Here is a 21,505-nt window from a genome sequence, read left to right on the forward strand (position 1 = left end):
AAGAAAGTAATCTTCTTAACATGATGCTTTCTTTTTGTAGTGCAAAGATCCTTGATGATTTTGGCATAAGCCAGCACTTGTTTTACGATGTGAAGGAAGATGAATCTTCACTTATGTCAAGTGCTCAAGGATTTCAGCTCGATTATCAGGAATGTTCCCAACAGGTTTCAAAGCCCGAGGAAATGGAACTTTTTCATAAGCATTGGGTGGCGCACTCACAAGACTAGCATTTGGAGTGCTTGAAGTAATGGTTTTAATAGATGGTTCTTCTAAAGTTTTACCACTTCTAGTTGTGATGACATTGACCTCTTTAATGTTTTGATCGTTGGAGTTGGAGGATTGATCCATATGTTGCCCTTGTGCATTGAATAGAGGCAGAGAAGGAATTATTCCTTTTTCAAAAATAGCCTAGGATCTAGTCAGTTTTGAGAATTTACTTTTCATTTCCTTGATTTCTTCCATCATTTGGCGATTTATTTTTGATATGCTCCTCTATGAAAGCATGAAGGGTACTCTAAAGAGAATTCCTTTGTGGATGAGCATTGTATTGAGGCGGAGAGTACGCTTTTGGTGATTGAGCTTGCTATTGATTTCTAAATGATTGAGCTTGGTTGGAATCTTTCCAATTGAAATTTGGGTGGTTTCTCCAACTAGGGTTGTACGTATAGGAAAATGGATTGTTATATGGCCCTAAGGCATTGCATTGCTCCTCATAAATCCCCCTCATTTCATTTAAAGGTAACCAATCCCTAGTTAAATGCTCCATCCCTCCACAAACAAAACAAGGTTCTTGTGGTTCCACTTGAGCAATCATGTTCGATTTTTGGCCATTTTTTGTCATTACGACCTCGAACTACTTTTTCAAAGCTTCGAGTTGGGACTTAACACTATTCTCCTCTCGAAGTTGATAGATCCTAGATGGTTTATGTCGCTTGGTGCTATCAGCAGCACTTGGATTAGTCCAGGTGTGAGATTTTTTTGTAGTTTCTTCGAGATATTTAAGAGCATCATTTGGTTCTTTTTCGAGGAATTCACCATTGCATAGCATTTCTACAAATTGGAGTTCTCGACCTGTGAGGCCTTCATAGAAGTAACTAACCAAATGTCAGTTCTCATAGCTATGGTGATGGCACTAATTTATAGATCTTTGAATCTTTCCCAGACTTGATAGAACGTTTCATTGTCTTTTTGGGAAAATGTGGAAATCTGTCATTTTATACCTTTGGTCTTATGGCTAGGGAAATGTTTTAGAAAGAAAGATTAGGTCATTTCAACCCATGTTCCAATAGGTCAAGGTCTCAAAGAGTATAACCAGCTTTTAGCTTTGTCCTTCAAGGAGAAGGGGAAAAACTTTAATCGCACAAAATTAACATTTTTCAGCTCGGTTATTGCAGAGTCCCAGAATATTTACTTAACTAGCTAGGTAGTAGTAGTAGTGTTCGTATTAGTTTGTAGTACTTTAGATTCTGTGGATTTTGGTTCAAACCGGGACTTAGTTGGACACTCATAGCAATAGTTATGAATTTTATAAGTTTAACCTATAGTTTAAGAATATTTATTATAACATAAGGTTTGATTAATATTACTGGTCCTAGGTGTATTATTTCTTATAACCAAAGGTTTAGATAGAGCCAATAAGAATATGACACTTGTCATAAGCATGATTATTAGGGAATTAGATTTTATTATTTTATGGTAAGTTAAGAAATTTGTTGATTAGGTTGTTATTTAGATAATTAAATAGATTTTCCCGTAACTTTAGGGTACTGTAACTTCTGACCTATTTTTTCCTCGTTATATTATGAATTTTGAAAAATAGTAGTTCTAGAAAGTTGTAGATAATTGAATTATCTTTCTAACGGTATAAAGATGGTCTAAATCAGAGTCATACAACTCCAGTTAGATTGATTTTACTGCAGGTGAGTTTAGAGTTACGAGATTTAGGAAGTTAGAAGTTAGGATTATATATATTTTTTTTTTAATTTTTAAAACAAGCTTTGACTCCTTAGACCTACCTTTGAATGATTTGACCGAGTCCTAAGCCTTTGACTGATGAATATTTAAATATTTTAAATTAAATTCATTATTTTTATTCAAAGTCAAAAAGAAGATTTTTATTCCTAGAACTCTATAAATAGGACTTAGAACCAAGTCCTTCTCCTCACTCTTCAGCTATGATCAAACTCCAAGGTGCTAGTACTATCATAGAGTGATAAACACTTGGGTTGGGAAAAAGCTTTGCCATTCTCAAGCTTTATAAAATACTTGGGAAGTGAGGTTTAGTGTATTTTGGAATTGGAGTTAGACCAATCCATAAGGTCAACTAAGGTACTCCTATTCTTTAAGTCCAATTCTTTAAAACTCTTTAGTTTTCTTTAGTTCCTTTTATTCAGATCCTAACTTTCGTTATTGGTTCTTGATTAGGTTCTTGAAACTTAAGTTCTTTCTTGGTAAGTTTCTTCTTGATAGTTTAGTTTCCACATTCATTTTTATTCTTTAGAAATACTCACCATTTGTATTGTTGGTTTTAGGAGTGTTCCAAATCTCGTCCTTGTTCTCAAATCTCGTCCTTGTTATGATATGTTATTATATATGTTATATGTTTATGCTATGCTATGTATATGTATGATATGTTTTAGTTCTTGGGTATATGTTTTGTTTAGATAACAAGCATATAATTTGTTTAGATAACAAATAACTTGTTCAGATAACAAGTCCCAAAATTATATTCCTTGGGCATATGATTTGTTTAGATAACAAGCCCCATAAATTTATATGACTTGTTTAGATAACTAGCCCTGTAGAATTATGGGCATATGGTTGCCTAGCTGGCAAGCCCCAAGATGTATGATGGCCATTGCAATAGATGTTTTCGTAGCCATATGTTTTATAGTGTATGCTTATGATATATGTTTTAGATAGTCTTATGTTCTTTTATAGTATTTGATGTAGTCTTATGCTTATGTTTACGATGTATGTTTTGTTTTTAGTAGATTTTCCTTGCTGGGCATTAGGCTCATTCCTTTATTTTAGTGTGATGCAGGAAAATGATTATGGAGGTGGAAGGATTCTTGGTAGCATGGCATGTGTGTTGAGGATGAATAGAATGGATGGGCTGCGTGTCGATTGAGGATGACGTTTATTTTAGTCTTTTGAAATATGTCTCTTTTGTAAATCTGCATTCAACTTAATTTTTTGAACTTGTTTTTAAAGCTATGTTTTATGTTTTGTAAACAATGGGAACCCATACCATATCACATTTTATTTTAGATTTTTAATAAAGACATGCTATTTCTTATATTTTGGGTTTTCAATAAAGGCATGTTATTTATTATGTTTGTATCGAAATAGTAGCTATGTCTAGTAGTTTTAATGGTCCAAGGTATTAGAAATAGTTGGGTCATTACAGTTGCTATCAGAGCAACGGTCCATTTACATGAAGTTCTCCTTGATACACACGCTCAAGCTCCGAATCTAACCGCCAATGTATGTGTTTATGTTATTGTTGTTGTGATTATGTGTATTAGCCATTATGTTTTCAGTTAAGGATATTTATAAATTATTTTATTTTTTTCGTTATTTATTTTATTTATTGTCTATGCATTTATGATTTTATATAGTGAAAAACTTTTTCCAAATAAATATCATTGTTATTTTTGAATGACATGTATGAGTTTGATTTTCTTTTACAATCATTAAAAATTTAATAAATAATGACCAAGTTCGGTGAGGGTGGATACGAATCAATGAACCGGGTTCTAAATTGAGAGTTAGGGGGCCATAGTAGTGGGAACGATTTTACTGATCCCAACCCTCCCTTCAATATGGTTAACTTTGGAATAACGATGAGTTTCGAGCCTGAGAATTAAGTCATATAGGATGATTAGAAACAGACTTAGAAAATAATAAAGATGGCTTATTTTTTTACTAAGTATAGAAGCACACCCTAATTAAAAGAAGGCTTATACAATTTTTCATAAGAAGTCATAATTAATAAGCCCGAGTTATGTTTGCTTAGATTAAGTTTTTGCCTTAGAGCCTGTTAGGGTAAGTTCTAATATGCTTTCTCGACTATTAGAATTTTCATGAGGATGTCTCTCAGAAGGTCTGCACGCACAAACGCTAATGCCTCCAACGCCGCTCCTGAGAGCAATGAAGCCCTTCCAGTTCGCAGAAGGGTAATGTATTCTACCGCCAACCGAAGCACACCACAGCCGCCGCCGGTTGACAACACCGCAGAAATTGCAAGACTACAACAACAAGTGGAGGAAGTACTATAGCAACAGCGACAACAGACTCAGACTCTGCCTCCGCCACAACCACAACCTCAGCAATTGGCTCAAGTACCCCATCAAGTAGGTCCTTATAGAGGATGGCTAATGGTGAACCCTGCGCCATACCCAACTCAGCACACGGAGCCAATCTATGAGCGGTTTCGTAAGAAACACGCTCCAAACTTTGAAGGGACAATAAACCTCTTTGAGGCAGAAGAATGGCTCAGAAATGTAGAGCTGATCCTAGCGCATATGAATCTCGGCAACGCGGACTGCATATCCTGTGTTTCGTCTCTGCTTAAGAAGGATACTAGAATATGGTGGGACTTAGTTCAGCAGACTAACAATGTCGCCACCATGACATGGACAAGATTTGTGGAGCTGTTCCACAAGAAGTATTACAACTCAGCAGTCATCGCTACAAGGGTTGAGGAGTTCGCTAGTTTGAAGCAGGGCAACTTGATGATAGTAGAATAGATTAGCCAAGTTTGCACCAGATATGGTTCCAACTGACTTTCTGAGGGTGACCAAGTTCGTTAGAGGACTTAGACCAAAGGTTGTGCTAGGAGTTAACCTAGCAAACCCAGGAAATACTACCTATGCCGATGTTCTAGAAACAGCAATAGAAGTAGAAAAGCTTCAGGCGAATGTTAGTAAGGAGAAGGCTAGTAAGCCTGAGCCTAAACAGTAGGGTCAACCTCAGAATGGTCCGAACAACCACAACAACAGGGCTCAGCATAGCAATAGTAATGGTAATGGTCAGAAGAGAAGGCATCTAGATGATAAGTAGGCCAATGGTGATAAAAGAGCACGGACAAACAATGGAGGTAATAAGTCGAGTTATGTAGAATACCTGCAATGCTCTAAGTGCCAAAAGAAACATCTTTGGGAATGTCATGCAAACATCAAGGGATGCTTCAACTGTGGTCAGGAAGGTCACCGAAGGAGGCAGTGTACCCAGCTCAAGCAAGAGGAGAAAATGGACAATACAATGGTTCCTGCCAGGGTATTTGCTTTAACCCAAGAAAAAGCTAATGCTAGCAATAAATTGGTTACGGGTTAGATTTCTATCCTCAATAATGTATGTTTTGTATTATTTGATCCGGGAGCAATATACTCGTATATCTCGTTAGGAATGATAGAGAAATTAGACAAACCTTGTAGAACTAGGTTTGTGACATAGTTTCCTTCGGGTAAAATAGTCCTATCATTACGGATAGTACGAGGCGTACCAATCAAAATCGAGGACGTAGAACTAGAAGGAGACCTGATAGAGCTGGAAATCAAAGACTTCGACATGATATAGGCATGGACGGGCTAGCAAGGCATGGCGTAACCATCGATAGCAGACGTAAGCAAGTGATGTTTGAGACTCCTGACGGTCAGAAATGATACTATATGGGAAAAGTTTTAGGACTACATACGCCGCTTATTTCATCTCTCAAAGCTCAGAGGATGATAGAAAAAGGATGTCACACATTCTTAGCCAACGTTACAGATGTGGTAAAGGAAACACCACTAAAAGTTGGAGACTTCCACATTGTAAAGGAATACCCAGAGGTATTTCCTGGCAACTAACAGGATTGCCGCCGACACGAGAGATAGACTTCACAATCGAACTAGTCCCGGGCACCAAGCCATTCGCTATGGGGAGCACCGGTTCTATTTTTGAAGAAGATGGACAGAAGTATGCATTTGTGCATAGATTATCGTGAGCTGAATAAGGTGACAATTAACAATAAGTACTCGCTACCCCGACTTGACAACTTGTTTGATCAACTCTGAGGGGCAACCGTGTTTTCAAAGATTTATCTATGGACCGGGTATCACAGCTCAAAGTACGGGAAGAGGATAATCCCAAGAAGACTTTTAGAACTAGTTATGGACATTACGAGTTTCTAGTTATGTCTTTTGGTCTTACCAATGCTCCAGCCGCGTTTATGGATTTAATGAATATGGTCTTTATGTATTATTTGGACAAATTCGTCGTAGTGTTCATCGACGATATCTTGGTGTACTCAAAGGATGAAGTCAAACATGAGGAACATTTAAGGTTGATCTTGTTACGACTAAAGGATCATCAAATTTACGCCAAGTTCAAAAAGTGCGAAATTTGGATTTCGCAAGTAACGTTCCTTGGGCACATAGTATCCAAGGAAGGAGTTGCAGTAGACCCATCTAAGGTAGAGGCTATAAAGATTGGCCAAGACCAAACAACGCGTCTAAGGTAAGAAGTTTTCTGGGACTAGCAGGTTATTATTGGAGGTTCGGAGAAGGCTTTTCTAAGATAGCCACTCCGTTTACCAACTTAACCCGGAAACAGCAAAGGTTCAACTGGACTGATAAGTGTGAAGAGAGTGTCTAGTTTCTTAAGGATATGCTCAACACCAGTACTTTATGTACTGACACCCAATGATAAGTTTGTAGTCTATTGCGATGCGTCGAAGGAAGGATTGGGTTGTGTCCTGATTCAGAATGATAAGGTGATAGCCTACACCTCAAGGAAAACGTAGTTGCTGATGCGCTAAGTAGGAAGAATTATGGAAGTCTAACATCATTAACTGGAATAGAAAAGTCGCTACAGTAGGAGCTAATCAATGCTTGAATAGAAGTAGTCATTGGTAACCTGACTAACTTGTCCATCCAGTCAAGCCTGTTAAAAGATATACGGATTGGGCAAGGACATGATGATACATTAGTAGCACATATGGATGCAGTTGGAGAAAGGAAGGCCACAGATTTCCCAATATCTAGTCAGGGGTTATTAAGATACAAGGATCGGGTATGCGTGCCAAATGATCAAGGGATTAAGATGAAGACTTTAGAAGAAGCGCACAACACCCCATACTTAGTTCACCCAGGGTCGACCAAGATGACTCACGACCTTAAGTGTTATATTGGTGGCTAGGAATGAATAAAGATGTAGCGGAGTAGGTGTCTAAATGCTTAGTATGCCAGCAAGTGAAAGTAGAACATCAGCAGTCTACAGGCTTATTCCAACCACTTAGCATTCCAGAATGGAAATGGGATGATATGGCTATGGATTTCGTGATAGGACTACCACGAACAATTAAGCCGCATGATTCAACTTGGATAGTAAAAGATAGACTAACCAAGTCAGCTCATTTCCTGCCTATTAAGACTTCATACACAACGGATCAATACACAAACGTTTAAGTCAAAGAAATAGTACGACTGCATAGAATCTCTAAGACAATAGTATTCGATAGAGGATCGATGTCTTGGAGTAAGTATTTGCCGCTGATAGAATTCTCCTACAACAATAACTACCAGTCAACAATCGAGATGGCACCCTAAAAGCTACTTTATGGAAGAAGGGTCAATCGTCGTTGCATTAGGACGAGGTAGGAGAAAGGAAACTACTTAGACCTGAAGCTATTAGAGGAGCTCAGGATGTAGTAGCGCTGAGTAGAAAGCGTATGCTCACTACTCAAAGCCGTTAGAAAAGTTATGCGGATGCTAAGCGGCGTGATGTGGAATTCAAAGTCGGAGATCAAGTCTTCTTAAGGATATCTCCTATGAGAGGTGTGAAGCGGTTTGGGAATAAAGGCAAGCTTAGTCCCAGGTTTATATGTCCTTTTGAGATATTGGACAAAGTGGGAGTGGTTGTATATATATTAGCCCTACCGCCAGCTCTAACAAATTGTCACAATGTGTTCCACATCTCGATGTTGCATAGATATGTGTCAGATCCATCTCACATCCTCAAATATGATATGATAGCACTCCAGAAAGACTTGAGTTATGAGGAACGACCGGCTAGCATCCTAGATAGAATGATGAAAGAATTACAGGATAAGAGTTTTCCGATAGTCAAGGTCCTATGGAGTAATAGTTCTGAACAGGAGGCAACGTGAGAGTTGGAGGAAAACATGTTAACCCGGTATCCAGAATTGTTTAATAAGTAAATTTTGGGGATGAAATTCTTTTTAGTGGGGGAGAATTGTAGAGTCCCAGAGTATTTACTTAACTAGCTAGGTAGTAGTAGCAGTAGTAGTTTGTAGTACTTTAGATTCCGTGGATTTTGGTTCAAACTGGGACTTAGTTGGAAACTCATAGCAATAGTTATGAATTTTATAAGTTTAACCTATAGTTTAAGAATATTAATTATAACATAAGGTTTGATTAATATTGTTGGTCCTAGGTGTATTATTTATTATAACCTATGGTTTAGATAGAGCCAATAAGAATATGACACTTGTCATAAGCATGATTATTAGGGAATTAGAGTTTGTTATTTTATGGTTAGTAAAGAAATTTGTGGATTAGGTTGTTATTCAGATAATTAAATAGATTTTCCCGTAACTTTAGGGTACTGTAACTTCCGACCTATTTTTGACCCAGTTATATTATGTATTTCGAAAAAAAGTATTTCTAGAAAGTTGTAGATAATTGAATTATTTTTGTAACGGTATAAAGATGGTCTAAATCGGAGTCCTACAGCTCTAGGTATGTTGATTTTACTACAAGTGAGTTTAGAGTTACGAGATTTAGGAAGTTAGAAGTTAGGATTCTATTTTTTTTTTTTTTTTTTTAAAACAAGCTTTGACTCCTTAGACCTACCTTTGAAAAATTTGACCGAGTCCTAAGCCTTTGAATGATGAATATTTAAATATTTTCAATTAAATTCATTATTTTTATTTTAAGCCAAAAAGAAGATTTTTATTCCTAGAACTCTATAAATAGGACTTAGAACCCAACCCTTCTCCTCACTCTTCAGCTGTGATCAGACTCCAAGGTGCTAGTACTACCATAGAGATATAAACACTTGGGTTGGGAAAAAGCTTTGCCATTCTCAAGCTTTATAAAATACTTGGGAAGTGAGATTTAGTGTATTTCGGTATTGGAGTTAGACCAATCCATAAGGTCAACTAAGGTACTCCTATTCTTTAAGTCCAATTCTTTAAAACTCTTTAGTTTTCTTTAGTTCCTTTTATTCAGATCCTAACTTTCGTTATTGGTTCTTGATTAGGTTCTTGAAACTTAAGTTCTTTCTTGGTAAGTTTCTTCTTGATGGTTTAGTTTCCACATTCATTTTTATTCTTTATAAATACTCACCGTTTGTATTGTTGGTTTTAGGAGTGTTCCAAATCTCGTCCTTGATCTCATATCCCGGTGTTGGTAAAGGAAAATAGGATAGATTTTATGTGCTTATATGTTATGTTATGCTTATGTTATGTTATGTTATATGTTTATGCTTTGATATGTTTTAGTTCTTGGGTATATGTTTTGTTTAGATAAAAAGCATATAATTTGGTTAGATAACAAGTCCCAAAAGTATATTCCTTGGGCATATGATTTGTTTAGATAACAAGCCCCATAAATTTATATGACTTGTTTAGATAACTAGCCCTATAGAATTATGGGCATATGATTGCCTAGCTAGCAAGCCCCAAGATGTATGATGGCCATTGTAATAGATGTTTTCGTAGCCATATGTTTTATAGTGTATGCTTATGATATATGATATATGTTTTAGATAGTCTTATGTTCTTTTATAGTATTTGATGTAGTCTTATATATGCTTATGTTTATGATATATGTTTTGTATTTAGTAGATTTTCCTTGCTGGGCATTAGGCTCATTCCTTTATTTTAGTGTGATGCGGTAAAATGATTATGGAGGCGGAAGGATTCTTAGTAGCATGGCATGTGTGGTGAGGATGAATGGAATGGATGGGCTGCGTGTCGATCGAGGATGACGTTTATTTTAGTCTTTTGAAATATGCTCTTTTGTAATTCCGCATTCAACTTTTTTTTTGAACTTGTTTTTAAAGCTATGTTTTATGTTTTGTAAACAATGGGAACCCATACCATATCACATTTTATTTTAGAGTTTTAATAAAGACATGTTATTTCTTATATTTTGGGTTTTCAATAAAGGCATATTATTTCTTATGTTTGTATCGAAATAGTAGCTATGTCTAGTAGTTTTAATGGTCCAAGGTCTTAGAAATAGTTGGGTCATTACAGTTATAGAATGTGGCTACTACCTCCTCAAATTCTCTAATATGCACGTATGGACTTTCTTTTTCGATTCCATGAAATGTGGGAAAGAGTTTAATCATGTCGAATTTAAAGTCCAACGTGGGCATATTAAGAGGGAATACAATGCATGAAGGCGTGGTGTGCGAGTAGGATGGAGGTAGTCATTTAGAGTTTTTGGTTGGATTTCATCATTTTGAGCCATTACAAACATATTATTACCAACTAAGGTGTGTGGAGTAGAAGGAATGGTGGAAGGAGTTCTGGAAGGAGTAGTAGATGAATTGGAAGAAGTTTCACTAGAAGTTTCGTGATGGTTCATCCACTCTTGAAAATGATTTTTTTTTTATTTTGTTAAACTTGTTCCCAAGTTGATTTGAAGGTTTTGGGGTGATCTCCAATGTCTTACTAGAACTACCCGAGGTTACTAAGTAAGTATAGAGGAACACAATTTAAACCTTTTCAACTAAATATCCTTTAAGAAAAGTAAAATCTCTTATTTTGACAGAACAAGCTTGATTTTCTTATAGTAATAAGTTGAAAAATGCAGTAGTGCAAAGGTATACACACGAAATGTTCCCAGGCCAAATGGGAAGGTTTCTAAGGTACCGCTTTAGACCCACACTTGCCTTAGACAGAACTCCCCGAGGTTTCCAGATAAGTGTGGAGGTAACACTATCACAAACTTTATTTGATAACCAATCTTTTAGACAGAACAATATCGTTTTTTACCATTTGTAATATTTACACAATTGTTCCCAATACTAAGCATTTTATGATTGAAATTTTATGAACAATTTATGCAATTTTTTTTAAGGAAGACCTAAATTTTAATGAAAACTAAGGCAAAGAGAAAGAAAGGTTTAAACTAGGAAACCTAAAGCAACAAAATAATCAACACAAAAATAAAGTAAAGAGAGGAAATAAACTACTTAACAATGAAGTATCAAGGAAGATGTAATTTTGTTTTTGAAAGTTTTACAAATAATTACTATACTAAGAGGGAAAAAAATTAAGAAAAGGAAAATAAAATTAGGATTAACCAAAAGAAAATAAAATTAAATAACTAATTTTTTTTCACGTTAAGTATATATATATGATCCGAAAAAAATTAATAATTATATATATATATATATTCATTTTGTTTTTACTTATATATATATATATTTATTACCGGACAAAAAAAAATTCAAATATATAACTAAACCTTTTTTTTTTTAAAAAAACAATATTCACATTAACCAAAAATTATCAAATAAAAAAAATTCAACACACATAAGTGGAAGAACACCATGCTAACATAACATTAACATAATGGTATAACCTAGTCACAATGTAATAAAAAATAACCATCAAAACCCAAACCAATTAAAAGCTTCAGAATAATATTCTAGCCTTCGGGACCTCGAATTCTACTAAACTGGGTAGTAGAATCCTTCCCGAGTCGTGAATTTTGAGTTCTCGAGCTTGAAAGCCTTATTTGGCCATTTCTGCCTATGCACACCATGGCACCCCCTAATGGGTCGCGGCGCACCTCAAGTCAGAGGCTCCCAGACCCCTTTGCTCCCAGGGACATGCGTCGCGACTAAGCCCTGAGGGTCGCAGCGCGCCTAGGCAAAAATCGAAACCCCAGGCCCTGGGTTCACGCGGGTCGCGACGCGACCTTTCAAACCCAGATTTTCCCCAGCTTTTCCTGGGTTTTTTCCTCACCAAAATTCAATTTAAACACACACTAAAGCCATAACTGAGTCTAGAACCCTAAATAACACATCCTAAGCAACACAAACAATTTTAAATCCAAATTAAATCTTTAACAAAACCCAAGCTAGAACTAGACTCAACCAAAACTTAACTTAATCACAGAAATTCACAGAGAAAATAGGTTATAGAGCTTACCTCAGAAGTGATTTGGACCCCAAATAATCTCTTGATCCCAATCCAAGCTTCAAATCCTTTAGAAAATCTCTGTCATCCCCTCAATTTTCCAAGACTCCAACCAAAGCTATGAGAGAGTGAGAGAACTAACGAGAAAGAGAGATAGAGAGAACCAATGTTTTGTATTTTTGGCGGTTCCTCAAAATGGCCTAAGCCTATCCTTAACACCAAAAGACCTCAGTGCCCCTAACTACAGCCTTACTCTTTAATGCCTTAAGGGCGATACCGTCATCTGCCAACTTTCTCGCTAATCTTCAAATGGCACTATAAATTCTCATTTAATCCCGACATATCCAAATAATCGCCAAATAACTATTTGTTACCCCGCTAAATCCCAAATATGCGCTAAGTTCCAAAAATACCCCTAGGCTCACCCCGAGTCAGGTATTTAACCCCAATGTGACTATTGCGTTAATTCACTCACTAAGATCGCCTCGTGCCAGATAACTCAAATTTATCCACATAATAATGTGGTCTCAATCATTTATCACACATAATTACATTCATACCCTCAATGTGTCAAAATTACAAATACGCCTTTATTAACAAGAATGGGCCCACCTGTATATTTAATACACACAAACATGCATATATATTCATATCACCATATAAATCATGTATACCACAATCTAACATATATTTTATTAATTTCACGCAGAGATCCAATTATGCCCTCCTCACACACTAATCAAGGTTCTGAGCCTTATTAGAAATTTTGGGACGTTACAATTATCCCCTCCTTATAGGAATTTCGTCCTCGAAATTTTACCTAAATAGCTCGGGATGCCTGTCCCGCATGTCTGACTCAATCTCCCTAGTTGCCTCTTCTACTTTGTTGTTTCTCCAAAAAACTTTCACTAAGGCAATGGTCTTATTCTACAAGACTTTATCCTTTCTGTCAAGGATCTGAACCGATTTCTCCTCATAAGACAAATCTTGATCCAACTCCATGTTTTCATAACTCAACACATTTGCGGGATTTGATACGTACTTCAAGAGCATAGACACATGAAACACATTGTGAACCTCTGATAAAGCTAGAGGCATAGCTACTCTATAAGCCACCTCTCCAACTTATTCCAAAATCTCAAAGGGGCCAACAAACCTAGGACTTAATTTATCTTTCATCCCAAATCGTTTCACTCCTCTCAAAGGGGAAACTCTGAGAAACAAATAGTCACCTACTTGAAACTCTACACCTCTACATTTCAAGTCTGAGTAACACTTCTGTCTACTTTGGGAGGCAAGCATTCGAGCTCTAATCTTCTCAATTGCCTCATTAGTCCTTTGAACTGCCTCAGGACCTAAATACTTCCTCTCACCCATCTCATCCCAATGAATTGGCGATCTGCATTTCCTCCCATACAACATGTCATATGGAGTCACTCCAATAGTTGTTTGATAACTATTATTATAAGAAAACTCAATCAAAGGGAGATACTTACTCCAAGATCCCCCAAAATCTAACACACATGCCCACAACATATCTTCTAGTATTTTAATCATCCTCTCAGACTGTCCATCTATCTGAGGATGATAGGTTGTACTGAATCTCAACTGGGTTCCCATAGCCTTCTGCATGCTTTCCCAAAACTTAGAGGTGAATGTGGGGTCCTTGTCTCACACTATCGATTTCAGAGCCCCATGGAGATGCACAATCTCTTTTACGTACAATTCAGCATACTCCTCCACCATATAGTTTGTTTTAACAGGCAAGAAGTGAGTTGATTTGGTATACCTATCTACAATCACCAACATAGAATCATGTTGCCCCACTATTCTCGGCAATCCAACCACAAAATCCATGGTAATATCTTCCCACTTCCACTCTGGAATCCCTAAAGGCAGCAACAACCCTGCTGGCCTTCGGTGTTCAACTTTCACCTGCTGATAGGTTAAACACTTGGCCACATAATCAAGCACATCTTTCTTCATTCTCGGCCACCAATATAGAACCTTTAAATCTTGGTGCATTTTCATCGTGTCCGGATGTAGGGAATAAGGAGTGGTATGAGACTAGTCCAGAATCTCTTGCCTGATACCAAAATCATCAAAACGCAAATCTGATTTTTATACCTCAACATATATGTCTCTGAAATAGTAAAACCTCTAGCCAATCCAGCTAAGACATTCTCCCTATGTTTCTTCAACTGAGGATCCTCCTTCTGTGCTTCTCTGATTCTCTCAAGAATTGTACACTGAGGGGAAATTTTAGCTAGCTGAGCAACTACCAGTTCAATTCCCGCTCTCGTAAATTCTTCAGGTAACTTCTTTTATATCTGTTTTGAAATGAACAACTATCCTGTACCCCTCCGACTCAATGCATCGGCCACCGCATTGGCCATTCTTGGATGGTACAAAATCTCACAATCATAGTCTTTTACCAACTCCAGCCAATTCCTTTGGCGCATATTCAAATCTTTTTTAGTGAAGAAATACTTCAAACTTTTATGGTCAGTGTATATTTCACACTTTTCTCCATACATATAGTGCCTCCATACCTTCCATGCGAATACCACCGCTGCCAATTCTAGGTCATGAGTAAGATACCTCTGTTCATACTCCTTCAGCTGTCTAGAATCATAGGCTATCGCCTTTCCAGGATGCACCTGCAACGTCCTACGTTTCGGGTACCTTGAAACGACTCGGGTCGGGATTGTTTTCCCCAGGTTAAGAATATTATTTTAAATAATATTATATTGTTTTGGAATTAATTTCCATGAGTTATTCATAGCTAAATTATAAAATTTGTGTTTTAAAGTCAAGATAAGACTTTCAGTCTTAAACCGTCACAAAAACCCTAATCGGGTAAAACTCTCAAAAAATAAAATGAAAAACTATGGCACATATATTTTGGGCATAAAATACATTCATAAAAAATAGAGTTTGGTCAAAAAATAATAACCTAAGAGAAAATGGAAATTTTAGGGCATTTTGGTGTTAAACCCTTAATTTTACCGAATTGGGGAATTTTATTCCATGAATTGATCTTAGGTTAAATTTTATTGTGTGATTAATTAAATTAAATGTGAGAGACATTTAATTTAATTATTATGTGTTAAGTTTTGTTTTTAAAACTTAATAAGAGTGAAAAAGGTTATAGAAAGTCAATTTGGAATTTTCTTCTTAGAAAAGATTTATTAATCTTTATAAAAAAATAATAATAATATAAATGCATATATAGAAAGAGGTGGCCGGCCATGTGAGGTTTAAAAATTTTGTGGACCAAATTTATTAAGTTTTAAATCATATTAATATATATTAATGACAAAAAGTGATAAAGGTAAAAACAATCAAGTGTTTAGAAAAAAAATTTAGTTGATATGATCATCCAAACCCTCACCCAACCGACCCTATGCTCTCACAATCACTCTCATCTTTTTTGTTTTAAAACTCGCTCAAGTTTTCTCTCCATTTTCAACTTGAAGAACACTAAGAAGGCTTGGAAGCTTAAGCTTTGGTCTAAGAAGGGTTTCCCTAAGGTAAAGTTTCAAAAAACTAGACTTTTGTAAAGTTTTAACCATAGATTTTTCAATAGCTAATTATATATGTTGTTGGGGGAGTTGGTTAAGGTTTTGAAAGGGTTTTTAAGGATCCAAAGCTAGTAGAAAGATCTAAACCTTAAGCAAGAACAACAAGAGGTGAAAAGTTTACTTTTTATGGTTGTTATTGTATGGTTTTTATTTTGTATACTTAATGCTTAAAGTTTCTTATTGTTGATGTAATAAGGCTATGGTAGTTGTTTTATAATTTTTATGATGCTTGTGTGTTGATTTTGAAAATAGGACCAAAATCCCCAAGGGTTTTGTTGAAAACCTTAAATAAAAAATACAAGTTTTGAGTCGTGACTTCCAAGGGGTCAAACATCAATTGTATATTGACTTTTTAAAATTTAATTGTACTGTGATATTTTTGAGATGGAGTACATAAAATTTAGCTTTTGAAACACTAAAAACTGTTTAGAAATGTGTGAGTTATGCTATTTCAAAGTTTAGGTAAAAAAACTGTTTTTTCGTATTCTTAATTTCGGGACCAAGTTTGGACAGCCACTGTATAGGTCAAATGAACCCAGTTTTTTCTAAAAAATTTGTGGACATATTCTTGGCATAACCTAGTATTCCATTGTAAAATTTGGTAATAAAATATTGAACGGTTTGAAATTTATTAAGTGCCAAATTTCGGAAAAAATAAGGACTTGAAAATAAGGTCATTTTTACCTCATTGTTGGAAAATATTTTTACCAAGAAAAAATGCTCCCTTTGACCTAATATTTTTCAAAGACCTAAATGTTATACTAAAAATGGAATTGGGAAATTTTGGTAACAATTCAGCAAGTAAATTTTAAGTTATGACCTAACAAAGTATGTAGTTAAAAATGTGAAAAAATGAGGTTTTCACACTTAGTGTACAAATGGGATTTTGGGAACTTAAGCTAAAACGTAATATTTTTCTTATTGCAAGATAAAAACTTGGTTAGTCTTGAAAACATATTTTGACCTAAAATACCACTTTGAGATTAGTGAGAATTATTTTTATTAAAGAATTTTTCTTCTTTCTAAAAAAAATTAAAGATTTAATTTATTAATAAGTTAATATAAATTAAAAGAGGGTTTAAAACCCTATATTTTGAGAAAATAATTAAGTAAATTATTTTTCTAGTAAGTAAACTTGATTAATTGACCTCGGAAAATTAACTAGTCAATATAAGAAATTTTTAACGATTTTCCTAATTAAGTTAAAATTAGGTTATTTCCTTAAACTGGTTTTTAGAGATTAAAACCTTAAGAAAAATAAAAGGAAAATTAAGAGATTATTTTCTTGAAAAATAATTAAGGAATTTAATTAGTATTTTCTTGATATAATATCGGCTAAAATCTTCTATATAATTAACCGACTTGTGAAAGTACGGGTTAATAGCGATACTTTTAAAGAATAAGATTTTTAGCGGATTGTGGGAAAATACTATTGTGATACCCGAGCCTAGGTGACGAGACCATAGTATAGGTCTCCCCGAGACTTAGGGTTTAGTCTCACATTTTTTAGTATGAATTTCTTGAATGGGTTTAAAACCAATTAAGGATCATTAATCCTTACAAATGATTTTTTTTTAATGACCAAACTACCCAAAATAATAATAATGAATTATGAAGTGCCATAATTAATCTGAGTATACTGTATGGATAATTATAGTATATGCTAAGCATAACTGGATTATGCATTGGAGGGTGAAATCTTGCTGAGAGAAAAGGACTATAAGTAAGTCAAATTCTATTGTGTGGCTACAACATGAAACAACTATTGTATTGTATGTTAGTATAGAGACACATGCACATATATACACTGTCGTAGAAAGTTTGCTTAGAGACGTTAGTCTAGTGGGTGTTGATTCATAAAATATGACAGGTAGATATCCGTCATATTCTAGGCGGTTGATCCCCGTCACACTACTTGATTTTATTATTTCTTGTTCATTACCGCGACAAGTGGCCAAGAGGTGAAGATTGCTGGTTTAAACCTAGGGGCGCCAAAATGAATGGGACCTAGGGGCCTTCATGCTTAATCAGTGAACGGTTAGAACCCGAGCAAGTGCTCTGATAAGTTATTCCTGGATAGTAGCCATGAATATTGGCCATTCAGTGAGGGAGCCTAGACATACAAGGGGTTGCCAAGTTTTAGTGAGGCTAAACACCCTAGGGGCAACTGCTCACCAGCACCACTGATTAACATAGAAGTCATTGTAAACCCATGTAACTTCGATTACACTCTTGGATAAGTAGTGATGCCTTAGGTAACATGATGGTTACCCTTGTGAGGGATTTTGTAACAACCCAAAATTACTAATAAGGCGAAATGCATGTTTAGTGTGCCTGGAGGGCATAATCGGTATTTATGTGAATTGTTGATAAAATGCATAATTATGTGATATGCATGATCCTATGATTATATGGATATGTGAAATGCATGTTTATGCATATTAAATAAGTATGTGGGCCTTGTTCTGCTTAGAAGGGCATAATTGTAATATAATTATATGTGATTAATTGTTGAGACCACATTATTATATGGATATATTTGCAGCATGTGGCTCGAGACGGTCTTAGTGAGCGGATGGCGAAATAGTCACAACGGGGATTTATACCCGGCTCGGGGGAGTCTGGGGGTCTTTCTGGGAAATATATTGGAGATTTTTGGACATTGGGGAAAATGATTGGAGATTAATTGGGTGATGGGAATTAAGTGATGAACGTTAGGAAGACTCGAAAGATTAGTGGGAATTGGGAGCAAATGACCAAAATACCTAAGGTTGATTAAAAGGCATAGTTTTAATTAGGAGGCTAAAAGAGTCTTTTGGAAATTAGGAAAGAAAACGGATGTACTCTATTGTTCCTTGGAATTTGTTAGAAAGTAATAGAAGGAGAGGAAGGAAAAGAAGAAAAACAAAAACACTCAACTCACCTCCTTTTCTCTCCTTCACGATTTGCTCTCTCTCACTCTGCCTTGAGAAATTTGAAACTGAGAACTCAAGAGAAAACCTGGGCTAGGTTTTGGGACCTTGATCCCATGAGTAGCCAAAGAATTCAGCTGGAATTAGTTGCTAAATCAAGGTAAAGTTTAAGGTTTTATCTGAGTTTTTCTGGGCTTTGTTGAGTATGGTTTTTTACTTTGGTTTTGGGATCAGAGTTTAAGGATTTAAACTTGGGAATTGGAGGAATGAAAGCTGGGGGAAATAGTGAAGGCAACCTAGGGTTGGATTCAGTAATCAGAGGTAACGATTTCTGACTTTTATTCTCGGGTTTTTGATTTTCAGATGATGTTCTTGAGCTTCTGAGTTCAATTGTGATTTCTGTGTTTGATGATATTTTTAGCTAAGTTCTTAATGTTGTTAGGTTGTTTGGTTTAGCTATAGTGAATTGTAGGTTCAATTTTGAGTTTAATTGAGGTTTGGAGGGGGTTTGTGGAGCTTTGGCTTGAGAAAGTTCGAAGGAAGAAACCCAGAAATTGTCATTTCTGGTGCTAGCGTTGTAGCGCTAGGTTTAGAGCTCTACAACACTAGCTTGCATTTCTGAGAGGCCTAGGTCTCTGTTTGTAGCGCTGTAGTGCCTCTCTGATGGTACTGTAGCGCTACCCTGCCTCCAGAACTGGGTTTTTAGGTAGTTTTTAGGGTTTTTCTTTGGGGCTCGGGGGGATGGTTTCACCACTTCATTTAGTGGAATTAGAGGTCCTGAAAGCATGAGTTTGGTTCCGGGATTGTCCTTTGGAAATTAAAACTCATCAAAGTACCATTTATGGATTGTGACTAGATTTATTGCCAAGGCTCGGAGCTAAGGACCATGCTCAAAATCAGTTCACCTTCTCCGCTCGAAATCAAAGGTAAGAAAACTGCACCCGGTTATGTGGTTATGTCGGGACTAAGAGTTCCCTATACTTGTATGAAATGTCATATGATGGTATTATGCCATGTGGACATGAGATAAACGACCTAAGAGTGTCGAAATTTATATTGGTGCACAAGGACGCGACTCGGACACTGGTAGCTGAGGTTAATTAAATAATCACTGAGCTTGGCCTAAGAGAGCCAGAGTCAGTGGTTTGAACATTGGGCTCAGCCTAAGTGAGCCGAAGACAGTGACTTAAGCAAAGGGTGTGGCCTAAAGGCGTCAACCCTAGCTATTGTATGATATGTCTATTGTTGTTAATTTGATGAATATGATATGCTTAATACATGGATAATAGATTGTTGATTTGTCAATTGTTATCACTGGCTATGTGAATGTTATGGACTGCTGAATATCTGGTTATGCTTTATAAGTTATCTGATTATTGATTATTGATTATGCTCTGTAATATGGTTTTCTTGCTGGGCCTTGGCTCACGGGTGCTATGCGGTGCAGGTAGGCAAGGGTAAGGTGGATCAACCATGGGTTGGAGAGCTCTGGGGGTGAGGTGTACATTGTCAGCTGCTCGGCCGCCACGGTCTAGGGATTGTACTGGGACGGAAACCTAAAATGTGTATTTTACCATTAGAATGGCCTCGATTGTTTATAACTTTTGGAAATTTTGTAAATATGTTCTTTAAACCCTGTATTTGGGATCCCATGTACTAAACATTTATTTTAATGAAAATTATCCGCTTATGACCAAAATCTTTTAAACCCAACTTGTTTATGACTTTAGGATCACATTTTCATTCAAATGACTTGATTAGCAAGTCCTGCACTATTTTTAACACACAGTGTAATGGTCTTGGTTATCTAGGGCGTTACAACTTAGTATCAGAGTGGTCTAGGTTTAAGGGTTCCTGAAGACTGGCTGGACATGTACACTTGCCGCTAAAGACAAGCTCGACTAAGTGTTTTGTAACTGAATACATGAGATTATATGCTTAAGTGCTTGAATGAAATATGAATGCATTAATTTGTATGTTTAATAGGGAGCATGAGATTCTGATAGGGCCTGGCCCTTGACTATTGTGTGATGAAATTAAGGCGTGCTGATTAGCATTGCTATTGCATGTGGATGAATATTTGGATAATGGTTTGTATACTGATTGCATGTGGTGAGCTGTTTAAATTTAACCTATATGTTGTACCTGTTTATTAGTATATGGAAGGCATGGTAAGTGTGAATGTACTTGGTAGCAATGAAACTTGATAAATAAATGCATAGTAATGTAGATTGGTATTTATTATGCTTTATGTGTGCATGATTATTGTGGTTGTTTGGGCCTGGCTGTGGGATTGTTTTGTGTATGAACATCAGGGCTGAGGGTTTTAGTCGGTGATGGCAGATGAATTTAGATTGTTTGTTCTTAAGATGGTTAAGTGGACCTGGTATTGTTATAGTGAGGGTTGCAGAAGATAGCTAGGGTTGGAATCCTCCATCTGCCCCTGAAATTCACAGCAGACATTCGTTGGTATGTGGGTGAAGCTGTGAGGTCTGATAGAGAATAATGGATGGGTAAAACAGTGGGTTTTATTGGGGAAAGAGTTGCCTTGTGTATATTGACATTAGAGGCACCAGTGTTGGTTTAACTTGAAGATATAGACAGAAAAGAGTACTATATGGAAGACTTAGAAGGTATTATCCTCTGGTTATGAGGAGGGTTTGGATTTGCCTAAGAATTGGTCAGTGGATAGGCATAGCTAATCTCATTCTTGAATATATGAAGATGATAGGTAGTGATAGAGTGGTTGCGTTAAGTAGTTGTGGCAGAAGGATGCCCAGAAATGGTACTCAGACCCAAAAGGTTGTCATAACGGGTTGAGATGAATTCAGGCAGTGATTTAATAA

Source organism: Humulus lupulus, chromosome 7 (assembly GCF_963169125.1).
Source record: "Humulus lupulus chromosome 7, drHumLupu1.1, whole genome shotgun sequence".
Taxonomy (NCBI): Eukaryota; Viridiplantae; Streptophyta; class Magnoliopsida; order Rosales; family Cannabaceae; genus Humulus; species Humulus lupulus.